Raw genomic sequence first — 9,247 nt, forward strand, 5'->3', positions numbered from 1 at the left:
GTTCCAAACCTCAGAGTCACCTTAAGTTACTCCCCTTCCTACAAGTATAATCACCAAACTCTGTGGATTCTTCTCTCATGTGTGTCATACCCAGCCCATCATCACTTGCAGGTCATTAACATTCACTTCAACTGGACTCCCTGGCCCCAGTCTTTCCCCAACTCCTTTGCTCAATTGGCACTCAGACACCTTATACTCTAATTTAACTTTACCATGTTTCTATCCTATGTCCCAGCTAAACTGTAGACTTGAGAGGAGAACCTTACATTTGGCACCGCTGTATTGCACAAAGACTCAGTACTTTTAAAAAATACTTGATAAATCAAAGTCAGAGAACAAACACATGAACGAACACACACACACACAGACACACACACACACAGACACACACCCGCCCCCCCCCATGATTCTGTCAAAAGAATTTCCATTGTACCTGAACATCACGTTTAATATAGATGAAAACAGAACAGTTAAAAGAAAGGTGAGGGGGCAGAAGCCCTAGGATATAATTTTAGTTCCTCTATTTACCCGTTGTATAACCTTGCGTAAGTCACTTAAATTCTGAGAAACATCTATAAATGGGAACGATAATACTTGTCCTATTTACCTCACAGAATATTACAAATTAATGTAGGTAAAAGTTTTATACCGTATAAATTGAACCTCATTATAAGAATATAGGGTATTGGACTTCCCTGGTGGCGCAGTGGTTAAGAATCCACCTGCCAATGCAGGGGACACGGGTTCAAGCCCTGGTCCAGGAAGATCCCACATGCCGCGGAGCAACTAAGCCATGCGTCACAAGTACTGAAGCCTGCGCTCTAGAACCCTCAAGCCACAACGACTGAGCCCACGTGCCACAACTACTGGAGCCCGCGCGCCTAGAGCCTGTGCCCTGCAACGGGAGAAGCCACCTCAATGAGAAGCCTGAGCACCACAATGAAGAGTAGCCCCCACTCACCACAACTAGAGAAAGCCTGTGCACAGCAACGAGGACCCAACGCAGCCAAAATTAATTAATTAAAAAAAAGAATATAGGGTATTATAGTGGGTATACATTTTTTGCTTTTGTTTTGGTCTGATTGTTGTTATTTACATCCTAGAACAGTGATTACCAAATCATAGCTGGAACCCAGATCAAAAAGAAGGCAGGAGATAGCAAAACTTGACCTTGTCTAGGCTCTTAAACAAGCTCTTCTACATGAGGCTCATAGCATCTGAGAAGAGTTAATTTTTCCTCTAACATAGATTTACTTTGGGCAATCCAAAAACAGCACTAGAAAATATAATCCTCTTCTCTTTATATGCTAAGGGACCATGCATTTTTATTAACGTGCTACAGAAGTGACTCTCAGGAATTATTTATATAAATGCCAAAAATATCTTTCTGTATCAGTACTAACTGATATCTCAGCCAAATTGTAGCTTGAAAAGCTAAAATTTACTCTTCCTATTCAATGTCAATTGAAAATGGCCTTAATTTTCCTGCTGGGTCACATTTTTTACCCTCATGAATACTTCTTTATTCCCCCCCCCCTTTATTATTTAGCTCATAGCTAGGAGATACATTAATGTGAAAGGAAACAAAAACAAAGTCATATTGCAGTACATTGCTTTGCAGCTGTAAAACAGATGTCACTTTTTCACTACAGAGGCGGCTGCCTTTCGGGAAAGCTGAAATGATCCTTGTGTGTAGCAAGGAAATCAGTTTGTTGAGTGCTTTAAACAAAAAGGTGCTAGAGAATCTCAGCTGTTATTGATGAGAAGCCCCAGAGGTGGAGAAGTCACTGTGTTACAGATTCCCAATCTGTGAGTATCCCTAAGGGAGCAATTTGGCATCACCAGGAAAGAGTCTCAGCTTGATGTGATTGCTTTGAGTCCCCAATTTAATTTCAATCACCAGCCAAGAGAACAGAGATCATCCTTCAGAATAACAGACTATTACAGATCTTACTGCAGAGTATCCTGGGAAAAGTCTCTAGCCTCTTCTTCCTCCCCTTACAAACAACATTATTAAGAGACCTATACATCAGGTTTTAGATGCATTGAGGGTGTTAAATTCTGTCACACAAAGCAGTGCGTTTTTCAGGGAAGAGTTTTAATGAAAAACATTCTCACAAACATTACTAAATCTGGAGAGTCCCAAGAAATCAACAATACAGGTTCTCTGTTCTCTGCTGCCAAGAAAAAACATTCCCTAAGACTGTCTCAATACTACAAGATTCTTTCAAATGAAAGCATTTCGGAATAATTCTTTTTCCCAAATGTCCAGTTTCTGCTTCACCATATCAAAGCCTTTATTCAACTGGCAGGCAGAAGGAATATCTTGAAACCGAATGTTCTCATGAGCAAGTCAATTGCAGAAAGAGTAAATAGAACATCCTCAGTCCAACATGAATGAAGATTAAAGTACGGAATGGGAGGGAATTCCCCAGCAGTCCAGTGGTTAGGGCTCTGCACTTTCACTGCCAAGGGCCTGGTTCGATCCCTGGTGGGGGAACTAAGATCCCACAAATCCCTGCAGCATGGCCCAAAAAACAAAACGAAACAAAACAAAAAAATGAAATGGGACAAGTTGAATTACTATTTTTCAGAAAATGATTACCAGTTCGTTATACTAAGTTCTCCTCTCATTTTTTCTTCTGTGAATTCCTTCCATTCCAAACTGTTCCATTCCTCAGGGTCTAGTATAAGTCTTACCAACTCACTAAAGCATTCCTTAACCATTTTAGTCCAAAATAACCTCTTTATTATCTATAACACTCATTTGGTAGATATAAAACACTGCCTCATACTGTTAATTTTCTATGTTCAAAAAAAAAAGGACATCCCTGGTGGTCCAGTGGTTAAGACTCCGGGCTTCTACTGCAAAGGGTGAAGTTCGATCCCTGGCAGGGGAACTATGATCCCCGCATGCTGCAAGGTGTGGCCAAAAATTTTAAAAAAAGAAAAAGAAAAAAAAAGTTATTTAATGGTGAAACTAAAACCTCACCACCCTAAACAACTATATGCACCTCCCTATCTAATCTTTGCCCATTACGCACCCATATTTCATCGAATTGCAATCATAGATTTATATATAATTTTGTTTTACTTTTTTTAAATCATGTTTCCATTAAGTTACAAAAAGTTCATGAACATTTATTTAACTGTTCTCTTCCCTGGACATTTAGGTAATTTCGTTTTTCTGTTACATCTACTTAGAAACTCTCACATGGTCACTCCCTCACTTCCTTCAGGTATTTATTCAAATGTCATTGCCTCTTACAGATGGCCGATAGGCACATTGAAAGATGCTCAACATCGCTAATTATTAGAGAAATGCAAATCAAAACTACAATGAGGGGCCTTCCTGGCGCAGTGGTTGAGAGTCCGCCTGCCGATGCAGGGGACACGGGTTCGTGCCCCGGTTCGGGAAGATCCCATATGCCGCGGAGCGGCTGGGCCCGTAAGCCATGGCCGCTGAGCCAGCGCATCCGGAGCCTGTGCTCTGCAACGGGAGAGGCCTCAACAGTGGGGGCCCACGTACCACCAAAAAAAAAAAAAAGTCTGCAAATAAATGCTAGAGAGGCTGTGGAGAAAAGGGAACCCTCCTACACTGTTGGTGGGAATGTAAATTGGTGCAGCCACTATGGAAAACAGTACGGAGGTTCCTTAAAAAACTAAAAATAGAGCTACCAAATGATCCTGCAATCCCACTCCTGGGCATATATGTGGAGAAAACTATGATTTGAAAAGATACATGCACCCCAATGTTCACAGCAGCACTATTTACAATAGCCAAGACATGGAAACAACCTAAATTTCCATTGACAGATGAATGGATAAAGAAGATGTGGGGCTTCCCTGGTGACACAGTGGTTGAGAGTCTGCCTGCCGATTCAGGGGACACGGGTTCGTGCCCCAGTCCAGGAAGATCCCACGTGCCGCGGAGCGGCTGGGCCCGTGAGCCATGGCCACTGAGCCTGCGCGTCCGGAGCCTGTGCTCCGCAAGGGGAGAGGCCACAACAGTGAGAGGCCTGCGTACCGCAAAAAAAAAAAAAAAAGGATGTGGTGTATATATACACAAATAGAATACTACTCAGCTATAAAAAAGAATGAAACAATGCCATCTGCAGCAACATGGATGGACCTAGAGATTATAATAAGTGAAGTAAGTCAGAAAGAGAAAAGACAAATACCATATGATATCTATATGTGGAATCTAAAATATGGCACAAATGAACTTATTTACGAAACAGAAACAGACTTAGACACAGAAAACAAACTTATGGTTACCAAAGGGGAAAGGGGGTGGGATAAATTATGAGTTTGGGATTAGCAGAATCAAACTACTATATATAAAATAGATAAAACAACAAGGTTATACTGTATAGCACAGGGAACTAGATTCAGTAAACTATAATGGAGAAGAATATGAAAAACAATATATATATAAAACTGAATCACTTTGCTGTACACCAGAAACTAATACAACATTGTAAATCAACTACACTTCAATTTTTAAAAAAGTCATTGTCTCATTCTTAACCACACTGTTTTAAATTGCATCTTTCCCCCCAACACTTCTCTGCTTTATTTTGCTCAAAAGCACTCATCTCCATCTAACATACTTATATATTAACTTACTTATTTTGTTTATTGTCTGTCTCCCCAATAGTTTAAGTTCCAAGAAGGCAGAGATTTTTGTTTGTTCATCGCTGAGCCCCTGGTGCCTAGAACAGTGCCTGACACTTGGCAAATGATTACTAAATATTCACCGAATAAATAAATTGAACATCACCGAGGACAGTGTTTTTCTTCAGGTGGCCGTGTGCCTTAAAATGGATTTCCAAGGCTGGGATTACCAAGTCAGAGGATAAAAACCTCTTATGACTCTTGATAAACAGTGCCAAAATATTTTCTAAAAGGGCTGTACTGATGTACAGTACTCTCCACAGTGTAAAGGCCTACTAAAGGTAACACAATCTGTTACCTTTCTAAGTTCTATTAACCCAAATAAACTGCAAGCTCCCTTAAAGCCAAGTAAGATTGTCTTGTACTTACATTTTGCACTTAATAGGTGCCTGTTGAATGATTAAGCTATAGGAAAAGCGTCTTCTCTGAACACTTTCAATAACTCGAAAAGCTCACCTTCCACATTGAAGAGTATGATGACGTTTCTTTAAAAGAAAGAAAAAGAAAAAAAAGCTTGTCTTCCCACCCACCCCACGTTCCTACGCACACCCTCTGCCGAGGAATGAAATCCTGAAGAGGGATGTATGTGAAATGGCCTCGTTGTTACCAAGGCTGGGATTTAGGACGGGAAGGGCAAGATGTCATTGCCTACCTAGACACACACAGCCCGCTAGGGAGAGGGGCACCACTCGGAGCCGCGCCGGCCTCTCAAACACCAGGGCTTGCTCTTCCCTTCGAAAAAGTCTTGCTCCTCTGTGGAGAACGGTGGTGTTAGCCCACCCACTCCCTAACCCTGTCTTTAGGCGAGAGCCACTTCTCTGGGGTGGCTCCTGCCTTGTTCAAGCCACCATCTCAAAAAGAGGCCCCCGGCTTTCCACAAAACACGGCGCCAAGAAAGAAGCCACCCACTTCCCAGCCATCGCCCCCTCAGGCCGCCCGCGCCCCCGGCCCATGGAGAGCCTTCAAAGGAGGGGCTGTAGGTGCCGGCCTCCACCACAACCCGCGAGCGGGCCACGGCTCCACAACCGCGGACGCCTGCCTCCCACCACAAACCCAGCGCCAGACCCACCTTTTCTCGCAACTCCCAGCACCCACTTGGCCGGGTCCCCCGGGTCCCACCTGGGCGGCCTTCCACTTCCCTCCGCGCCTCACCCAACGGCAGAGAAGCTCCTCGCCGCCAGCTCGTGTTTGAAATCCGGCACCAACCAATCACAGAGAAATTTATTCTTCCGCGCTGTCCCCCTACGTTGCGACGCACGCGTCGGGGCCACGGGGAGGGGGCGGGGACAAGGCTGGGCATGCGCGTTCTGATAGAGCGAAGCCAAAGGCAGCCATCTTGACTAAGGTCAACCGTTTTGTTGTTGTTATTGTTGTTGTTGTTTCCCCCTTCCCCTCACCCCCTCCGGAGCCCTTTCCTGAAGCCATTCACGATACCATGTTGACTAAGGGCAAGTGATACTTCTTGAGTGCAAATTATTCTTGGCCTTACTGTTTTCTCCAGACTGAGAAATAGGACTTTTGGAAACTGTTAACTGAACAGTGTCTCATCTCTCGATTGAATAGGAAGAATTCCGGAAGGAGACAGAACAGCATTTACAACCATATATGCTGAGCTGTACACTGCCTTCATTCATTCCTGCATTCCAGGTTTTCATTTGACACACATTTATTAATTGCACCAAATTTGTAACAAGGACTCTCCTAGGAACTGGAAAAATAAAGATGACATGATATCTGCTTTCCAGTAGCTACACATCGGGAGAACAAAAATAAATATAAAATGAAAGTGCCATGATTTCATTTAATAAACGTTCATTTAGAACTTGGCATAGTGCTAACACGGGGCTTTCATACTTTCTTTTAATCCAAATCCACAGTGAGAAACAGATTTTACATTACAACCACGTAGTACAGAACTCTGCTTATCCTTACTGCATGAATGTATTCTGAACTATTTTTTTCCTATTCTCTTACCACCACCCCTGCCATGTTGGTTGTCCCTACCTCATTGAATTTATTAATGATTAGCTACCTGCAACTTGAAAAAAATACTGGCTAATGCATGCAAGAAGCAGTGTGGTTTAAAGGGAAGATCACAGGTTTTATAACCAGAAAACTTGACTCCATTTAAACAAATACTGTGGAGCACTTTTGTGCCTCCGCATACTGCTGAACCAGCCGCATCATCACTTTTTAACCCTTCTGTACTTCACTTCCTCCAGCTATAAAACAGAAATAACAGTATCAATCCTATCTCACAGGCTTATTCCTAGATCAAACAGGAGAGTATGTGGAACACTATCAAAGTTTACACTTTGTAAACTGTAATAAAGATTTTTATTATTAGGAAAGAGATGAAGAAATATTAACTGTACACATATTATCCCATTTATTCCTTCCCACAACGCTTCAACGTCAGGAGATCTCATTTAGTTGATTGCATTAGCCTGTGCCTCCTACACCTATAATACAGTTAAACATATACAAGAACAGAATATGTGTAAAGTGCTTTAGAAGCACAGATGAGGAAGCAATTAATCCTATCAGGGGGGCGGGGAGTGTTAGAAAAGCCTACAGAGACTTGTTATCTGAGCTTGGACTTGAAGTATGAATAGGAATTTACCTGATAGAAAGGAGAGGCAATTCCTGCCAATGTGACCTCTCAGAAATGAGTCACATGTATATATAATAAATACACAAGCAAAGGATTTGTCAAGGTTTAGTGCTGTGAAGGAATATTTACCTTAACATGCAGGTAACTTTGGGGGTTCAGTGGGTGTGACACCTCTTGTGCAGCTTGGGCCTGAGGAGGGGAAGAAGCTAGCAAAGAACGACCAGACTAGGAAAGGATGGGACTTTATCCTGTAATTGACAAAATGACAAGACAATGGGGCCTGGGTTGACTCCGACTATGTTTGCATTTTACATAGGTCGTACCTGCAAATGGCATGGAGGATTGTCTGGAGAGGGGAAAATCTGAAGGTAGAAAGACTCTTGCTTCATTGTTAGGGAGAGGACCTGAGCTGAATTAGGCCAGTGGCAGCGGGGATGGAAAGGAGGGGACGGGTGGGAAAGACATTCATGAAATCAAATGAATTTATTAAATGATTGGATCTAGGGGTTGAGGGAGAGAAGGGGGTATAAAATGACTCAGCTTTCTCCCTCTCCCTTTCACCCCTTATCCAATTACTGAGCGCAGCTCTTAAGTATCTCTTGTATGTACCCACTTTACTTCTTCCTACCTTCACCACCCTAATCCAATTCAGTGGTCCAAGCCATCAGTGAATCTGTTTACCCCTCACTTGCATTCTTTACACCCTGAATGATCTTTCTTTAAATTTTTTAATATTTATTTGTTTGGTTGCATGGGTCTTAGTTGTGGCATGCATGTGGGATCTAGTTCCCTGACCAGGGATTGAACCCGAGCCCCCTGCATTGGGAGTGAGGAGTCTTACCCACTGTGTCACCAGGGAAGTCCCCTGAATGATCTTTTAAAAATGCAATTCTAATCATGCCTCTCTTTTGTTTAACACCATTAATGACTTCAACTTCCTCCTCAGTAAAGACCAAAATCCTTAATAAGGCTCTCCTAACCTGGCCCTGGCTTGCCCCTAGAGCTGCATTTCCTGACCTTCTGGCGTTTGCAGTTCCTCTTCCCCACCCTTACAGCCTCTTTACCTGGCTAAATTCTACTCAGCCTTTTGGGCAGCTGAGAAGTTTTCTGCCTTGCTCAGGGAGGTCTCTGAGGCCTAGAGCCATGCTTTTGCTACAAGCTTCCCCATCATCCTCTTCCTCCCGTCACACATGTCAGCTCATCTGTTTCATCTTCCTGGTTCTTCTAGTCACCAGCTATATGGCCTTTCAGAAGTCATCTGTGCCTTTGCTCACTCGTCTATAAATGTAAATCATAATAATACCTATTTCATAGAGTTGTTGAGAGGAATAAGTGAGATATCCATGTAAAGCAGTTGGCACACAGGACTTCCCTGGTGGTGCAGTGGTTAAGAATCCGCCTGCCAATGCAGGGGATACAGGTTCGAGCTCTGGTCCGGGAAGATCCCACATGCCGCGGAGCAACTAAGCCCGTGCACCACAACCACTGAGCCTGCGCTCTAGAGCCCGGGAGCCACAACTACTAAGCCTACGCACCACAACTGTTGAAGCCCATGCGCCTAGAGCCTGTGCTCCGCCACAAGAGAAGCCTGACCACAACGAGAAGTCCAAGCACCACAAGGAAGAGTAGCCCACACTCCCAGCAACTAGAGAAAGCCGGCGGGCAGCAACAAAGACCCAAATGCAGCCAAAAATAGGTTTAAAAAAAAAAAGTTCGCACAGTTCCTGGCACAGAGTAAGTGCTCCGTAAATATTCCTGATTTTCCCTACTAGACTGTAAACTTCCAGAGAACAGAGATGGTACTCCTCTCATTTACTGCTATAATCTCTTGCTTTTGCAGCTCCAATAAATAGTCCTTTGGGTGAACGGAGGTGAGTTCAATAGGACGGTGGAAGCATTCCACTCCATCACCCAAATTCTGTCCCAAATGATGGATGAGGGTTGGTGACACTGCCC

The sequence above is a fragment of the Leucopleurus acutus genome (genome assembly GCF_964270905.1).
Source record: "Leucopleurus acutus genome assembly, chromosome: 11".
In the NCBI taxonomy this organism is placed as follows: domain Eukaryota; kingdom Metazoa; phylum Chordata; class Mammalia; order Artiodactyla; family Delphinidae; genus Leucopleurus; species Leucopleurus acutus.